At 39.4% G+C, this 19,439-nt stretch overlaps 1 protein-coding gene across 3 annotated transcripts in view; it reads right to left on the bottom strand.

Annotated features, from left to right (window-relative positions):
- Positions 1 to 19,439, bottom strand: part of ANO10 (anoctamin 10) — a 252,618-nt gene that overhangs the window by 37,318 nt on the left and 195,861 nt on the right. The gene's annotated exons all lie outside the window — the stretch shown is intronic.

The following is a 19,439-nucleotide window of genomic DNA, read 5'->3' as shown; positions in this document are numbered from 1 at the left end:
CCTGACCTGAGGAGATTACCCAACTGACTGCTGGTATTCTAACCCCAAATAGGATATTCCTCCACTACTCTGCACTCTTCCAACTCCCATGGAAAAGGCCTGTGCTAAAATCCTTCACTGGGATAACAGGCCTCAAGCAGCAGTGCATGTACCACCTTCTTTGGAAGGATGCATTCAAATACAGGACCAACAAACAGGTCAAAGTCAAGGTAGTCATTCTTTGCACCAACACCTTCCACAAGTCAGGGACTAAGAAAACACAAGGGACTCTGGCCCCTGCCTATTCCAGGCATAGACAGTATGTCACAATGCAGTATGACAAGTCCCAGCGAAGGTGATCCACAAGGCAAGGCTTCAACGAGGAAGAGAAAGTTTCCAGGCAGACAAATGGACAAAAGGGAACCAGCAGAGGGAAGACAATGTGCGAAGGCAAATGAAATGGGATATTCTAAGAATAGGGTACAGTTCCACGTGGCTGGAAAGGGGTTTGGGAAGGGAAATTAGGAGGGAAACACAGTTTTCTAGAGGGGTTAGGGTCTCACTTGAAGAAACACGGAGATGCTGAAGGATTTTGAGGAGGGGCATAATATAGGGTCATTTAAATTTGAGAGAACAAGCTCTGGGAGTCAAAAGGAAGCTGGACTGGAGAGAGGTGAGTCTGGGGAGGGAGACCAGTCAGAAGGCCGCAGTAGCAGTCCAGACAAAAGAGATGTGGGAGATAGCAACGGGACTTAGTGAGGAGTTGAGGGTGACTGGTTTCCAGCTATAGGTTTCCCTGGGGGCTTGTTCCTTTGAGGAATACAAAGGTATAATTTAAGAGCCTGGCAACTAGAGAATTATAATCAGCATTTACAATTTTACCAAAAGTAACTCACTTCAAATCTGCCCCTTTCCTACTGCCCTGGTTTTACTTTATGCCCAGTTTGACACATTACAGGTTCAACAAAAATGTCTGTCAAGCTTATAAGCTAAACCTGTGATCTGAAACCTATGAGGACTCAGTGTTTCCAGACCTCACCGAAGACACTGAAGTGGACACCGACCCTGAGCTCAGGACTGGATCACACTCCCAGCGTGAGCTTTTTCTGTTACTGTCTGGCTGAAGATTCTAGATACAAGATCATAGTACAAACGTTTTGAAGCTCTAGATATTTTCAGAGTAGTCACAACATCTCTACATACCAGTTTTTGTTTCTTTTTTTGCTTTCGGGTTGCCTTAACCACAAACTGTTCAACAATACCTGGTGAAGTTCACTTAAAACACACACACAAGGGGTGCAAGGGTAGCTCAGTGGTAGAATTCTCGCCTGCCATGCAGGAGACAGGGGTTTGATTTCCAGTCCATGCACTTAACCCCCACCCCCCCAAAAAATCAACTGATGATGCTGCAATAACAGAATAGTCACATGGAAAAAGAACGAAAGAGACTTCCACCATATAGCATATAAAAACACCCCCCTCCACAAACACACACACATTACCACCACAATCATGCCCAATCGATTATCCAGCATTCATGGAATAGGAATGGAAATGAAGGAATGCAGGAAGTCATGGCCATTAGAAAAATATAAGTCTCTTCTTACTTCCCTCCATAGCCAAGATTCTAGGCCTTCCAGAATCTTGTTTCTTCAGATAAAAAATGCAGCTCACATTACTTATAATTAAGTACTGTAGGGAACTGCAATCAATTTTGTCAGTTAATTAATATATAATAAAAGAACACTTACAACCAAAGATGAAAATAAATTGTAGCAAACAATCAAAGGCATTACTAAATTGTTAATAAATAAGGTAAAACCCAACAAAACATCTTCTGGTATCTTGGGATTAATGTTAACAAAATACTGGATTAAGAAAAGAGTTATCAAAACGAAATGTCTACTCAAGTATTTAAGGTTTCTGAGAAGACAGAAACTTTTTACATTATATATGAATACTATCCTTTCTGTTTTTTAACATTACTTATTCTTAAAAATCCATCCTTTGAAAAGAGAATTGATGAAGAGAAGCAGTAGAAAACAGCTTTGGAGTCCTTCATTTGTGGTAAATGAGAAGTTGGTATTGTTTCTGCCCATTGAAATGGGATATCATGCCACCATTTTGGAAAAAGAACAATAAAATTTTGTGAGATAATCTGGCTTTCTTCCTGCCTTCACAAAACTACCATTTTAACAAAAGACAACAGAAAGGTGAAACAAGGGGAACGAGGATATTGAACAAGTTTCGTTTTCAACTGGATTTTACTAAGATGTTATTGCAAAAAAAGGTTTTTCCTTTCATTTTAAATATGTCCTGTTACTGTTATTTTTTAGGGGCAGAGGGGTGGGGTGCATGGGTGGGGAATTGAACCCGGGTCTCATCTGCATGGCAGGTGAGCATTCTACCACTGAATGTTACTGTCAGTTAAAAAATGTATTTTAAAATATTAAAGCTTTCTGGCTGGTCCTATATCTGTGGGGCAGTACTATTTGAATTCCATTACCAAGAATATAATGGAACTTTTTACAACTGCAATACTGTGGGTCCTTCTGCATTTATATTTCCTTAGGAAAAAAAAAAAGACATTCCAAGCCTGTGGTACAGTACATTATTTTTATAGTTTCTTAAAAACCATAGGAAAACACAGATGTGCCTTTTCAACCATTTATATAACTAGAAAGAAGGTAAAATTACCAAGCCCATTCCAGCTTGCTCGGCCTCAAGGTGTCTAACTTGAAGACCAAAAATACACAGCTCACTGCATTTAGACACATAATAAAATGTCCTTTGAGCACAGCAGCGCTATATCTGAGAAAAATATATTTTCTGTGAATGTTTCCAGGTGGGAATATGATTTCAGAGGGTCTGAAGGATAACTTTTCTCTCATTACTCTTGAATAACTGACTGCAGTTCCGGTAGCATGGCAAACAGCAGCTGACTCCTTCCTCAATGGTTTACCTATAGGAAAATTTTCATTTATAGCAGCATGATGAGGTCTTTCAGCCAATTGTGGTGTGTATGCACTCTTTTGCGTGAACTGAAAACCAAATTGTTACCTCAACAATTACATCTATAGCCTTAGACAAGTGGAAGTTAGTTATGGAAAATCAGACATACATAATACAGTGTGACTCAGATGTTAACCCAGAATTTACTGGATGCTACAGAAGGAATCAAAGGGAGGCACTGCCCACTCTGGCGCCATATTTAATGCCACTTTCTGTCTAGTAATTTTCCTTAGAGAAAATAAATTTTATTTATAGCCTTTCAAAAGCAGAGCATACTGATTTTGACAAGTATTGTACAGCTGAAGACTTACTTTGAGAGTCAGAATCCAAATGGGTACTTGAACGCAGATTAAGTGAGACTTAATCCTTAAAAAGGCCGGGAGAATATTAAGAGTAAAGTGGAGCTCAATTCTGAATGGACGCTGTATTTTTTTCTTTGATTCTTTGTTCCCTAATCAAATCAATGGAAATGAACTTGAAGTGCCACGCGGGGCAGGGGTGGTGGGAATGCCTCCATAGGGCTCCCATTTACGCTTCTCTCTCTGGAGGGATGCCACTGTCATGGTGCTTACAACAGTAGAAAATTTATACTTTGGCTGCAAACAAGCAGATGGTTTCAAGACTAAAGGGAAGACCGTTTAAAAATGCTTCTGTCTGTATTTTACGGCTCAGGAACAATTACATATTGAGTTACTGTTTCTCAGAAAAATTAGTTTCAAAGGGATTAACTATATCCTAACCAACTATTTCTTCCTGAGATTGTCACTGCCTTAAGATGTAATTAACTCACAAGAACTTAGTTTTTTTCACTCCTCAGGTAAGTTGTTTGATTTAAGCCCACTGTGTCTGCAGACAGGCTAAGGCCTAAATATCAGAGAAGAAAGCCTTTTTTACTTTAAACTAACAAGTCTAAATACTAGGAGAATTTGAACTCTCAGAAGCTGAAGCAAGGGATGGAACAATCACCAGGTTGTACAAATCTGAATGACAATCAAACGACTCTGTCCTGCCACAATGACACAAATGATAATGTACCACTTAACCACCTTTTAACTAAGTACACTTGATTTGAAAGGAGATGTGAGGGGTGGTGGAAGTGATGAGACAAACCTTTAGAACGAGTGGAAGATCAGAAGTGCTAATGTGGTCAGTTTTAAGAGAATGTGGCAAAGGAGGCAGCTAGAGGTAACTGTGGGTTTCCTCTGTCCAGGTGGACTGCTGACGGCTGGGCATATAGAGGACAGGACAGGCAGTGGAAGAGCTGTTTTTCGAGCATTATCTCACTTACTCTCCCAACCTTACAGGTCCCCATTTTAGAGTCAAGGAGGCTGAGGCTTAGAGAAAGTAGATGACTTGCCCACATCCCCCTGAGCACACATTCTTGATGACTGCATTTTAGAACTTCTGAATCAAGTGCTCCTTTCTATAACTAGCCTGGCTAAACCTTTCATTCATAGTTAGAGTACATTTTTTCTATCATATTGAAACCTTAGTCTGTCAGTGCTCCTATAACAAATGCCACAGGCTGGTTTGCTTAAATTAGAGCAACTGTCTCCCAGTTTTGATGGCTTTAGAAGTCCAAATCCAAGGTGTTAGCAGGGTCATCGTTTCTCTGAAGTCTGCAGTGTTTTGGTGATGGCTTGCTATCAGCCCATCACTCAATCCCTGACACACACTTCTCTCCTTCTGTCTCCTCTTTCATCCAAATTTCCTCTGATTATAAGGACCGCAGTCATTTTGGAATAGGCTCGCACTGATTCAGTTGGTCGTCATCCTAACAGAATCTTCAAAGATCCCAGTTACAAATGAATTCACATCCACATGTGTTTGTGGGGTATGTGATTCAATCCATAACAAATACAATGACAAATGGTTGTCTTTTTTCTCTGCTTGTTTGAAAAATGAGAAATAAGGGTACTCTGATCTCAAACAAAATCTTTACTTTTACAGAGCAATAAAAAAGCCTAGATCAATGCAGGCAAAGAATTATACACCATGAACAAGTGGGCTTTATCCCAGGTAAGCACAGATGGTTCAACATAAGAAAATCAAGCAATGTAATACACCACATTAACAAAACAAAGAGAAAAAAGCCACAAGATCATCTCAGTTGATACAGAAAAAACATTTGACAAAAGCCAGCATCCTTTCTTGATAAAAACACTTAGAATACCAGGAATAGAAAGAAACTTGCTCAACCTGATGATAAAAGACACATAGGAAAAACCCACCAGCTAACATCATACTCAATGGTCAAAGAATGAAAGCTTTCCCTTCAATATCTGAAACAAGAAAAGGATGCTCACTGTCACCACTGCTGTTCTACATTGTACTAGAAGTTCTTGCCAGAGCTGTTAGGCAAGAAAACGAAATTACTGAATCATTATATAGATATTTCTCTTTACTTTCTAGTATATTAGAACAGTCAGAGGGAAATACCTGAAATTACCAAACTGTAATCTAACTGTCTGAATCTCTGATATTGTATAATTATATAGCCTTTATCTTGTGATTGTGAAAACCTTGTGACTGAGCCTCATTTATACTCCCTCATACTGTTTTTCAACTTTAGGGACTTATGATCACTAAAGACAGCCCCTAATATTTATTAGTGAAAGGCCTTGAGTCAGCTCAGAACTAACCCACCCTATTCCAAATCATTTCTAACCTTGTCATCTCAAGTCACTGTGTTCATTATTCTAAACTTGCCCATCTTTTAATACCATAAAACTATCAGAATTACTGCAATTTGGGGAGATGGATTTTTCGGCCAACAGGCCACTGGATTTCCTGCTTCACATCTAGCAATCAACTCTTTCTCTCTTGATACCTTGGTGTCTCAGGAATAGGTCATTTGAGCACATTGGGCAGAGAAACCACCACTTTTGATCAGTATCAAAAACACAAGCAACTAAAGAAAACATGCATAAATGGGACCTCACCAAAATGAAAACCTTTTGTACCTCAAAGGTCTTTGTCACAAAAGTGAAAAGACAACTTACTTAATGGTAGAAAATATTTAGAAACTACGGAACAGATAAAGGTTTAATTCTAGAATTTTATAAAGAACTACTACAACTCTACAATAACAAACAACCTGTTTTGGTATGCCAAAGCTGCCAGAACGCAATATACCAGAGATAGATCAGTTTTTAATAAGGGAATTTATTTAGTTAAAATTTTATAGTTCTTCAGTGGAAAGGCAGCTAACTTTCACCTAGGGTCTCTCTTAGATGGGAAGGCACAGGGTGACATCTGCTGGTCTTCTCTCCAGGCTTCTGGGTTCCAACGGCTTTTTCGCTGGGGCAACTCCTTTCTGCAATGCCAAACATCTGGATTGAGCTGTGAGGGTCAAGTTGAGATATGCTGAGCTGCTTGGGCTGTGCTGTGTGGAGCTCTCTTATGACCTCTCTCTTTGAATCCTCCAGGTAATTAAATTAAACCTCACTCACTGTAGAAGGCACTCTCCCTAGCCAACCACAAATATAATCTGCCACAGAGGAATTTCACATATTGATGATTTAAATTCATAGAAACAGAACAATGGGGCATCAACGCCTGGTCAAGTTGACACCTGAAACCACACAACCCAATTAAATAATGGGCAAAAGACCTGAATAGACATTTCTCCAAAGAGGATATACAAACAGCCAAAAAGCACATGAAAAGATGCTTAACATATGAGCTAAAATTAGACAAAGGCAAATGAAAATCAAAATGAGATATTTCACACTCACTAGAATGGCTATTATTAAAAAAAACTATAAGTATTTGAGAGGCTGTGAAGAAATATGAATTCATTGCTTATGGGACTGTACAATAAGTGGTGCAGCTGCTGCGGAAGACAGTTTGGCAGGTTCTCAGAAAGCCAAGTATAGAATAACCATATGACCTGGCAATCCCACTTCTAGGTTGTGTTGGTTTGAATCTACTACGTACCCCAGAAAAGCCTATGTTCTTTTAATCTATCCCTGTGGGTGCAGAACTACTGTGGGTGGGACCTTTTGCTTAGGTTATTTCTATGGAGATGGGACCCAGTCCATTCAAGGTGAGTCTTAATCCCCTTGCTAGAGACCTTTAGGAGAAGATAAAAGGCAGAGACATTTTGGAGAGAGCTCAGAGAAAGAAAATACCCCAGGAGAAGTTAGAAGGACCCACAAGAGCTGAGAGAGCCATTTTGAAACTAGAATCCAGGAGAGAAGGACCAGCAAACATCACCATGTACCTTCCCATGTGACAGAGGAACCCCAGATGCTAGCAGCCTTTCCTTAGAGAAGGTGTTTACCTCTTGATGCCTTAATTTGGACATTTTCAAGGCCTTAGAATTGTAAATCTGTAACCTAATAAATTCTCTTTGTAAAAGTGAATCCACTGGGCGGGCCGTGGTGGCTCAGCAGAGAGAGTTCTTGGCTGCCATGCCGGAGCACCAGGTTTGATTCCCGGTGCCTGCCCATGCCAAAAAAAAAAACCAATCCTTTTTTTGTATCTTGCATTCTGGCAGCTTCAGCAGACCAAAATATAGATATATACCCAGAAGAAATGAAAGTAAGGACTTGAACAGACATTTGTACATAATATTCATAGAGCTTTATTCACGATTGTCAAAATGTGGAAGCAACCCAAGTGTTCACTGGCTGGTGAATGGATAACAAAACGTGATATATATCCAATGGAATATTACTCGGTTGTAAAAAGGAATGATGTCCTGATGCACGTGACAACACGGATGAACCTTGAGAACATTATGCTGAATGAAATAATTCAGATACAAAAAGACAAATACTGCATAATCTCACTGATCTGAACTAAGTATAATAAGTAAATTCATAGAGTTTGAATCTAGAATAGTTGCCAGGGGACAGACTCGGGTAAGAGAATGGGGAGTTGATGCCTAATTTGTACAGAATTTAGACTGACTGTAAAGTTTGGAAATGGATGGTGGTGATGGTAGCATAATATTGTGAGTGCAATTTACAGAACTGTATTACATAGGTGCATGTGGTTAAAAGGGGGAATTTCAGGTCATATATGTCACTAGAATAAAAATTAAAAAATAAAACATAGGACTGCATAATCTTGTGAACCCTATTATAGACAAAGGCCTATATAGTTAATAGTACAAGTATAAGAGTGTTTTTTCATGAATTATAACAAATGTAGGACACTAATACAAGGTGTGATAATAGGGTAGTATATGGCAAAATACACCTAATATAAACTAAAGATAACAGTTAATAGCACCATTTTAATGATCTTTCATCAATTATAACAAAGGTGTTGGTGGTGGGGTGGGAATTCTCTATTTCATGTTCTAGAAACCCCCAACTTATCTAATTAAAAAAAAAAAAAAGCCTGTACTTGGGAATGAAACAATCCAGTTATGGCAAGAGGCAACTTCTGGTGCTGAGTTTTCTATGCTCAACTCCATTTTTACTTTTACTTTTTGTATTTTACTTTTGTCTAACTAAGTCTATACAAGAGGCCACAGGAGAGGATGGACAGAAAGCTTTCTCTCCCCCACAATGCATTTACATTTTGGTTTCAGTTCAGTTTTAGATAGGCTCCTTAATTGCCATATGAATCAGATTATGATCATCAACAAAGGCTCTGAGGCCCCCAGCCATAAGAGCAGGTAGGCTTCTAAGGGAAGACATCCTCAGCACAGAGCTTCCCAGACAGGAAGCATGCAACCACTCCAAGGAAAGGTATGAGATCAAGTACTTTGAAGATTGGATAAGAACCAGCAAATAAAAAAGGGATGCATATTAGGATCCTCAAAGATAAACAGATGAAAAAGCAGAATGATTTGTTAAAATGAAATGAAGCAAATAAAAAAAAAAGAGAGAGAGCAAATAGTAACATAAGAATGGAGAAAGAGGTTAAAAAAAGGGAGGGCTTGAGTTCAGATCTCATCAAATTCAAAGAACGGCCACTCTGTGTACTTAACCTAGCCCCTTCTCCATTCTTGAACAATAGAAAAAAAAAAAAAAAAAAGAAGAGATGAAGACAAAAAAAAGGAAAGGAAAATAAATAGTGACTGACATTCATACAAAGATTCTATATAATAGTAAGAGCTCAATTCTATTATGGTAAAGTAATATCACTATTCTTATTAGATATTCTATGCTGTAATTGATTTCAAATCAACTACTCAATAGATTCTGCCTCCAACAGTATGAAACCATAAGAGGCCCCTTATAAATTTTTTATTTTTAAAAAAAATTACGGTGGTAACATATATATATATACAAAACGCAAAATTTCCCATTTTAACCACTTCTTTGTGCACAATTCAGTGATATCAATTATAGTTACAATATTGTGCCACCATCACTACTAACCATTACCAAACCTTTTTCATCCATCAAACAGAAACTCTCTGCCCATTATGCAATAAACTCTTTATTGTCCTATACTTCTGGCCCCTGATAACCTGTAACCTAATTTCTGCCTCTATGAATTTGCTTAACCAAGGTATTTAATAAGTGAAATCACATAATATTTGCCCTTTAATATCTGGCTTGTTTCACTGAACATATATTGAAGGTTTATTCATGTTTTTGTGTGCATCAGAACTTGATTCATCTTCATGCTGTATTTCTTGATGTATATATACCACATTTTGTTTGTCCATTCATCTACTGATGGAAACTTGGGTTGCTTCCATTTTGGGGCTATTATGAATAATGCTGGTATGAATATCAGTGTTCAAAAATCTGTGTGAGCCTCTACTTTCACCTCTTTGGGGTATATACAAAAAAGTGGAACTACTGGGTTGTACGATAATTTTATGTTGAACTTTCTGTGGGGTTGTCAAACTGTTTTCTGCAGTGGCTGCACCATGCTATATTCCCACCAACAATGTATGAGGATTCCTATTTCTCTGCATCCTTAACAATATTTATTTTCCATTTTTTTAAAAGTCATCCTAGCAGGTGTTTTTGATTTTCATTTTCGAAGGCTAATGATGTTGAGCATCTTTTAATGTGCTTATTGGCCATTTGTACATCTTTGGAGATATGTCTATTCAAGTCCTTTGCTCGTTAAAAATTTTTTTTTTGTCTTTTTTGTCATTGAGTTTGGGAGCTCTTTATATATTCTGGATATTAAACCTTTATCAGATATAGTATTTCCAAATATCTTCTCCCGTTCTATAGGTTGTCCTTTTACTTTCTTAATAATATCCTTTGATACATACCCATTCTATTTTTTGAAGGAAGGCCATCACCCTGTGACCTGATACCACTCTTCATTTTGAGAAATTCATTTGAAATCCAAATGAGTTTTAGTTGATAAGCATTTTAACTGAACCTGTTTTAGGTTAAAATACAGCTGAGAGCAACTATTATTAAGGAATCACAGGGCTGGGAGGGAACTGAGAAGACTGCTCCTTGCCAGAGAGCAGGCAAATCTCCAGGCCATGTAGTTTCTTATGCTCTGGAAGATCTCCAAGGATGGACTATTAAAACCAAACATCTTCAAGGACAGACTATTAAAAAGGAATGTTTAATTCCCTAATGATCAGCAACATTTTGTTACACTCAACTGCTAATTCTGTTCTATTTATACCTTTTTGCTCTATTCATTCTGCATCTTTCAGCTGGTGATACAGTGGAAATGCCACAGATTTAAGAGTTGCTGGCCTGGACCTGCCTTTACTTGCTCACCCTGTGCAGTGGGTCCTGTCCTGCCCATTTTATAGGGGAAGAAACTGAGTTCTACAGAGATTTGGTAACTTGCCCAAGGATACTTAGTTAATAGTGGAACTGGGATTCCTAAGCTATGTCTACTTAACTCCAAAAGCCATTCCCACAACACCCAATGCATGCAAAGCACCAGGTCTACACCTGGCACATTTGGGACGGTCAAAAAAGGCCAGCAATTTGATTATGTTGTGAGAGAACAAACATACTTCATTTAAAGCCAGCATTTTGGAAATCAGAAGTAAAAAGGACTGTTCTTTACTAAATTTCTCTAACTGAATTATTTCATCACATATGATTATCACAGAAATGATTTGTGGGCAGGTATGCCAGATAAAGAATATATAATCCAGATTCACGTTTTTGAAGTTGTTTTTTTTTCACAATTGGAAAAATTGTAAACCTAGTAGTTCAATAAGTCAAAAAAGAAGCTGGGATTTATTGGCTCTATCCAATATAATATTTATCACATGGAAAGGCAGAAGGGATTGGAGCTGAGCTTCCCAGACATTTGGCAGTTCATTTTCCCTCATGCCTGTGACTAAAACCAGACCTACAAATTCAAAATACGCCTATCATTTTTTAACATACAATTCAAATAAAAGATCTGCAAATCTACCCACACAAACACTGCTTGAAGCAACTTGAATGATGAGCTGGAGAGAATTTTGAAATCCATATATTTTCTGAGTAACAAATGGTAAGAAGTTCTTTCCAAATTGGTTGGGAGGAGATCAAAAATTTCAAGATATAGTCTTGATACCCTAACAGATAATGACTGCCTTGAAGACTCTATCTTAAAAGGACAACCACCAATAAAAAGAAATTTCAAATATTTACGTAGGAAAAAATTCATTTGCTTTCCAATCACATGTCTAGAATAGGAAAACAAAACATCAAACAGATTTTTCTTTTTTTCTTTTTTCTTTTTTTAAATGGGGAGGCACCAGGAATCAAACTTGGCTCTCCGGTATGGCAGGCGAGAACTCTGCCAGTGAGCCACCTTGGCCCACCCCAAACAGATTTTTGAAGGGCAAAAAGAAAACAGAAGATGTACTTTTGAGTTGAATTTCAAAATCCAATGGCATTTAGTAGATCTGGTATTCCATTTTGTTTGCTCTCTCACAACTCTCTTGATAGGCTTTACTCACATGATTTTACCTCATTTGTAAACAGTATTGCCAAGGACGTCAGGTTAAATGTACAGAAAACAAGAGATGGTCAAAATCCAACACTGAATCTTACTTCATGGTTACCCTGGAGAACCACAAGGTCAGAAGAGTCCAGACCTGTGACAGGTTGAATCGCATACCCCAGTTTGGACATGCTTCTGGTCGTGCCCTGCACCGGGCGGGGTGGACCCAATGTAAACAGGACCTCTTGAAGACGTTACTTCATTTAAGGTGGGGACCAACTGAATGCGGCTGGGTTTTAATCCAGATTATTGGAGTCCTTTATAAACAAAGTAAAAATCAGGAGAGAGAAGCCATGGGGAGCAGCCAGAAGCTGGAAGTCAACGGAACCAGTGGGGAGAAAGGAGAAGACATTGCCACGTGTACTGCCATCTGACAGAAAACCAAGGAACCTCAAAGACTGCGGGCCCACCAGAAGATTGTGACCCTGGGAATAAGCAAGACTTCTAGCCACTGAAATCACGGGCCAATAAATTCTAACCTGCTGTATGGTGCTTGTTTTAGCAAGTAAGAAACTAAAAGATGACCCATCCTAATCCTGCCTAATTTCGGAGATCTAAATAGAGCAACTCAATAACCACTCCAGTGAGCCTAGTACAAGCAGCAAGTGGAAAGATCCATAAGAGAAGCTATTTCAAATATCCATTTAGGGTATCTAAAAATCAGCACATTAAGTTACTTATAAATGCCAACTAAAACCTTTGCAGCGTTCATTTCCAACTTACAAATTATATATTTCAAAGGGAAAGTGAAGTCACTGCTTGAGGACCTATTACACGTCAAGCACTGTGCTAGGTGCTTTCACACAGCGATTTCACTTTATTTTTAAGTCAAATTCCACCTGTTTCTCCTCAAGCACAAGAGAGGTATAGCAATAAGGAAGAAAGAATACTGGACTAGGCTCCAGATTCTGGACTCAGACCTGCTGCATTTCATTTGTTTGACCATTTAAACTTCCTGAGTCTGTTTCTTTATCTATAAAGTGCTATAGTGAGACGCATCAGGCCTTTGCTCCTAAGGCTGTGTGGAGATTCATTAGGACAAGGAATTTGCTGCTCTGGGAAGAGTAAAGTTCAAGAGAAAAGGTCAGTTTAAAGTATTGTTATATTCCAGGCCACACTAAGGTATGTCTGGGTAGAGCTTTGAACAAGGCACCACTCTCAGCTCTGACTGCCTGTACAGTCTACAGTGTGAAAATGTCAACATGGGGGTACTAAGTTGGTAAGGAACTGGGGGAAAATGTATTCAAATGGCTAAATCCTAGCTGGTTACACACCTGGGTGTGTGGTATGGGCTCTAGGATTGATCAATTGCGTGACTTTGAAACCATTTAAGTTCTCTTGGGAAAAAGTTCCTTTTGCTTTTCTTCTTCCTTTCATTTCTTTTAATTTTATATTATACAAAAGTAGGGAGGATAATATAATGAACCCCCAAATACCTATCACCCAGCTTCAATAATTATCAATTCACAGTCGAACTTGGTTCACCTGTTACCCTTCCTCCTTTCCTGGATTATTGGTGCATTAGTTATCTACTTTCACATAAGAAATTACCCCAAAAACTTAGCATCTTAAAGCAACAAAGATTTGTTATCTCACACTTTCTGTGGGGCAGGGATTCAGAAGTGTTTGAGTGGGTCTAGCTCAGGGCCTTTCACGAAGCTGCAGTCAGGAGGCAGGCAGAGATTGCAGCCATCTGAGGGCTTAACAGCAGCAGTTGGCAAACTACTCTGAAGGCTTCACTGAGGCAGTCCCACTGCCTGTAAAAAGAAGTTTTATTGAACACAGACACTCCCCTTCTTTTACATGTTGTCTATGGCTTCTTTTTCACTAAATCGCACAGTTGAGTGGTTGCAATATGGACCATGTGGCCCATGTGTCTAAAATATTTACCAAAAGGCCCTTTACAGAAAAAGTTTCCTGACCTCTGGGCTAGAGGGTCTATTGTAATCCTCAAACGGCCCATTCAAGTGGCTGTCAGCAGGAGGCCTCAGTTCCTGCTTATGTGGGCCTCTCCAGTGGCTGCTTGAGTGCTCTCCAAAGATGGCAGCCAGCTTCCCAAGAGTAAATGATTCAAGAGAGAGAACAAGGCAGTGGCCATAATGATTTTTATGACCTAGTTTTGGAAGGGACATTCATGACTTATGTCATATTCTATTAGTCACACAGGCCAACCACGCTACAAGGTGGGAGGGGACTACATGAGGGTGTGAACAGTGGGAGGCATGGATCACTACGGCTGGTTCGGAGGCTGACTACTGCGTGCTGGGGACCCATTCTTCAATCTATAAATTCTGGGTTTAGTGTAAGATCATTTCTATACAGTTTTTCACCTCTAACATTTGACAGTTATACGATGAGGGGATTTTTAACATTTTATATATTTGTGCTTTGCTCATAGAATGTGCTCAATTAATATCTGTTGCTGAATTTTAATATTTGTATTTTAATTTTGGCTTACTTACGATTCACTATAATGTTACTATTCATGTTTTCAGAACTTGATTGTCAAAGGATTATTTTCCTTTAGCTAGATGGCATTTGTCAAAGATTTCTTAAATTCAAATCTAAAAATCGAATTTGATTATTTTACATTTCTTGTTTTCTGTGTTCTATTTTTAGGAGAAAGAGGCAAATGCCCAAATGTGATGTTCTGAGAGATTTCCTTTTAAAGTCTATAAATTTTTACAGTCTATCAATCATTACATTTTTGACTCAATCTCAACGGCCTACATTCATTGCTTGATAAGTCACATCCTTGACATCATGTAAGACTAGAAAACAATGGAAAATAATACTGTTTATTATATCAAATAAAAGAGATTTCTTATTGTACAGCAATAGGAATATTTTATAGCAACAGGAATTTACCACTACTTAAAAACAAAAGAAAAAAACAAAGTCTGTGGTCTTCTGAACATGATAGGTACTTAATAATGGCTTCCTGAATTCAATATGCAAATACAGCACATGAGAAGAATTTCAACATCAAATTACTAGAATTTGAAAGCATAAAAAGGGACAAAGGGATAGAACTTTGGCTCTAATGATGTTTAATCAATTACCACTCATTCACTCACAAATGCTTATTTCTTACATCTATGTGTCTTGAGTAATCCTGTCTCCAAGAAGCTTCTAGCGTGGTAATCACAGAAAAATAGCTCTGATCTTAATGAAGCCAACAGTATATTTTTATAATAACCTAGAACACTTGGGGGAAAAACAGATACATACATAACAGCCAAGATCAGGCATTTACCTGGAAAAAGATCTGCTCTCACATGTGTCAGCCCTTAAGGCAAGGTAATTTTTAATCTTGTTCATAATCTGAGATTGGATCTCTCTTAGAATTGTTCATTTCTTATTAGAACATACAACATTTCCCCCTAAGTATTCAGTTTTAGTAAATGATCTAAATTTTCTAGAATAATTTATTATGGGGAAATTAAAAATTTTTATTTAAAAATACAAATACATTTCATGAAATAAAAATACATTTAGTAATTGTACATAGTCCAAAGCATATAACCATCCTCAACAGGCCTCTTTTATTCATACAGTATTTGATCTATTGATATGGTGACTTGGAAAGCTAAATTTTATTCTGTTTCATAGCCTATTCAGTAGTCTCCTCAAGTAAACAAATAAATCTGGTTCTGTTTTGCCTTGGCTTCTTAATTAGGGGGAAAAATTAAGATAAACAAATTTTTAATTTTGCTTTAAAAACCAGGGGAATGAAAAGAGTGGCAACTGACAGATTATTTATTGTGGAAGACAAAAATGATCAGAAGTTTTTGGAGCTTTAGTGGAACATCTTACTTTAATCCCTCCGTGTACTTTCAGGCATTTTTCTTTAAGCCTGCCTCTATTCCGGTGAGAACAGAAAACAAGAAGAGAAAAAAGTCTATAACCTATGCTAGACATCAGAGATAAGGGGAGCATTACTCCAGAGTATGAATTTATGATCTGTTTTCTAGCTACTAAGTACAAACGCAAAGAATAACCTACCTTAGAATTCTACCTGACTTGATTTGGGGTTATTTTACAGTCTTTTTGAGTCACCTTTGTTACTGATGCCAATCAGAATCTTTTTGAAAAAAAATAGAATTTGAGCTTTAGAAAGATTAGGTACGGGGCCCTTGTCAAGTGCTTGCACACAATTCTTCAGAATATGGTTTCTTCCTTAATGATTCCAAAAAGCATATGACCTTTTATCTGGTTTCTGCCAGAATGCCTATTTTAAGATTGCTCATTTTCAATTCAGGACATGATTTGTCATTTACTTACTACATTAGCTCTCTGAATTATGTGTGAGTCAACAAACTCAGTTTGGTCAAGTGGAGATTTATTCAGTCTATTGGGCACAGGCTCTGTGTTGGGTGAGGGAATATAAGGTGCGAAGGCATCGCCCATGACTGCTGGGGGTCTCACGGCCCACAGGGGAGATGGAAGCAGAACCAAGTTCAGTGGGGCAAATGCACAGAAACGGGCACCAGGCCCTTTGTCGTTAAAGGAGGGAAGGCTTTACCCAGGAGGTGGAGAGCGAGCGGGATTTGGGAAGCTGATGGTAGAGGGAAGACATGTAGGTGGCTGGAGCTGTGAAGTAACAGGGGTGTTTGGAAATCTGTAAGCAGTGCGATCCCACTAGGCTTGAGAGTGAGAGAAACAAGCAATGGGAAAGGACGATAAAGAGGTGCAGAGGCACCAATATTTGTTAGCACATTAGTCACCTTTGAAGGAAGTTATTTATGAATCGGAAAGAAATCTACTGTGTGAAAAATCACCTGCAAAACAGCTGTCTTAACAACCCTTCTTCAGGAAAGTGTTCTGATGCTGACCTATGCAGGAGGTTCAGAAGACGGCCTGGCTCACCGTCTGACCTGCTCCATGTTGGCTGTGACCACCGTCACTGTCACTACTAATCCCCAGCTGCGTTCGGCTCATGATGACAAGTGGGGCTGCAGCAAAGGTGAGCTGCTGACTTATCTACAATGATCTCACAGGACCATTTTATCCCCGAATTCTTTCCTGGGTTCATCCAGGGCACCCCAGCATGAGGTGGTCCTCCTCCCCATCACGACCATCATCCCCCCATTCATCTCACTCACACCGCTGCATTCCCACCTCCCACTGGCTTTATGTGGTGGGCATCGTTACCCTCGTCCTCATCTTAGTGATGGGGAGGCCACTACAGGAAGGTCAAGTAACTTCCTTGCGGCTGCACAGGGCCAAGAGACAAACCATCTGACAGAGGGAGAAGGGGGGAGGCTGGTTCAGAGGGGGCACCAGAAGTTTCCAAACAACAAAAATTTTGGCTTCCCTCAAGGTCGTCAGGCCAATGTGAAGTGTCATAAACACCCTAAAACCTCCCATGCCTCCTTCAACAGAGGCTTAAATTTGTTCCTATTTCAGTTTTCTGAAACTACCTCAATTTTTCAGTGGCATAGCAAGTTCACTTACTAACACCCCCCCGCCCCCCGAAAAAAAATCAAAATAAAAATCAACTTCTTGTTGCACATGTAATTTTTACTAAGAAGTCTCCCTACCCTGGGTTCCTCATTCGGGGGAGTCTGGGACTTGGTAGGGTCGGGGTTTGTCTCCTGAGTCACAACGTCCTCCATGAGGGCTGTAGTGAGCAGTATACGACAGGGAAGGAGGCAGAGAAAGTTCATGCTTCCACTACTCGTGCCTTTTAGGTCCTTTCGAGTCAAGTACTTGCACGGTAGGGAAAGGCTTGTGCACGTGGGTGGCACATCCAGGAGCCAAAAGAGTTCTACAATTTTGCTTTACACAATTCCTAAAATAAAGATACCTCACAACCCTTAGAAAATGAAAGCACACTGGTGGTTAAAAGAGAAATAGAAACATCCATGTACCTTCGTACTATCATGCCTGTATGATTACTAAATAAAGAGAGCAAATGCACATTTGTGACATCTTTAAAAAAGTAAGTTTCATAGTTTTCACCTGAGAAACAGTTACGAAAAATGAAATGTGTGAAACACTTACGAAAAATGAAACGTGTAAGCTTGTTCTAACATGGCCAAGTTGTCAACCCACCCAGATGCCAATCAGGAACCACAAGGAGGTCCTGGAGGTGCCCCGGACTGCACCTCCTGCCTCCTCTTCCTCTTGCCTCCTCTTCCTTCACTGTGGCAGTTCTCTCCATGCCCAGGGGACACGGCAACTGGAGCAACCACGACAGGTCTGGGTAGTGCTACAGGGGCCAATGAGCGGCAGCTCAGTGTTCAATTCATTTTCAGAGAAAGTGTAAAAACGCACGTGAAGATCTGGTTCAGGAGCTGTTGGCCAAGAACTAACTAAAAAACATTGAGCATCTCACCCCAGGTAGACCTCTCTAATGCTCTTAACCATCCTCAAACCTTCATGTCTACCTCAATGGAAAGCTCTGCCATAATGGCCTGCACCCTGGCAATTTCTACTTTCAGAAGTCTGAAGGGTGACCTTTCCTTACCCTAGCACTTCTACATTTCAATAAGGTGACTTAGTAGAAGGATGAATATAGTTTATTCCAGGTTAAAAAAAAAAGTTTTAAATGTGCATAACTGTCACCTTAGGGTTGCTAAGCATTGTTATGATATTCACTTTGGAGAACTTTTACCATGAAGGACAATTTCATCATTCTATCACAGGAGCTCATATTCACTCTTTTAAAAAGCCCATGGGAATAAAATGGACAGGATTTCCTTTTCTTGACCCCAAAGAGAACGGTAAGCTGCTCCAAAAAGGATAGCATACTGACTTTTCTCCCCAAATCACACTGTTAATGATTTAGTCTTTCATAGGCACATCCATTTAAATATATCCTCACAACAAACAGGAACATTCTGAGTTCTAGATGTCTTTGCATCTACACCACACAATTCTCTGAAGTGCATCTTTAAAAGTAAAAGCTATAGGTCAACAGTAAAAGCTATAGGTCAAATGGTAGAGGATACCAAGAGTGACTTGAGCATATTCTTTCACTTTTATATTTATAAGCAAATAATAAAGTTAAGTCTTGCACTCCCTATTCCCTCAACAAACCAAATGTGTCCACAGCAGCCTGGCTGGAAATGCATAAAAAGCCACTGCAACACCTGCAGCCCAGATTGCAGCTCTGCAGCTTCCCAGAACCCTTTGATTTGCTCTCTACTCTGCTCCTGTTCCTTGCTGAGCTCCCCTGCTGCCTCTCAGCTCTTACTTGGCCAAGTCTCCAGGTCATGACACCAGCCATTTGTCCTTCTGCTTCCCACACTGCCACCCCAGGAAGGAGGCAGACCATTCCTAGACCTGACTTGGAGCCTTGGGAGCTGGACCATCCCTTTTCTCAAGGATTATGGCTCTGGCAGTGCCTGCACTGGCTTTCTTAGAGGCCATTTCATTCTGAACTAGATTTTAGCAATCAATGCAAGATTAAGTATTCAATAGTCAAATACTCGAGCACCTTCATTCTATACTGCCAAACTTTTAAACTTTTCATTTAAAATGCCTGTACGTCTACTACGCATTCACAGCGCAGAAGTCAGGAAAGACATCAGTCGCTCTTGAGA

The sequence above is a fragment of the Tamandua tetradactyla genome, chromosome 15, assembly GCF_023851605.1.
Source record: "Tamandua tetradactyla isolate mTamTet1 chromosome 15, mTamTet1.pri, whole genome shotgun sequence".
NCBI lineage: Eukaryota > Metazoa > Chordata > Mammalia > Pilosa > Myrmecophagidae > Tamandua > Tamandua tetradactyla.
The sequence above is the reverse complement of the archived record's forward strand: the minus strand, read 5'-3'. Positions and strand labels throughout refer to the sequence as shown.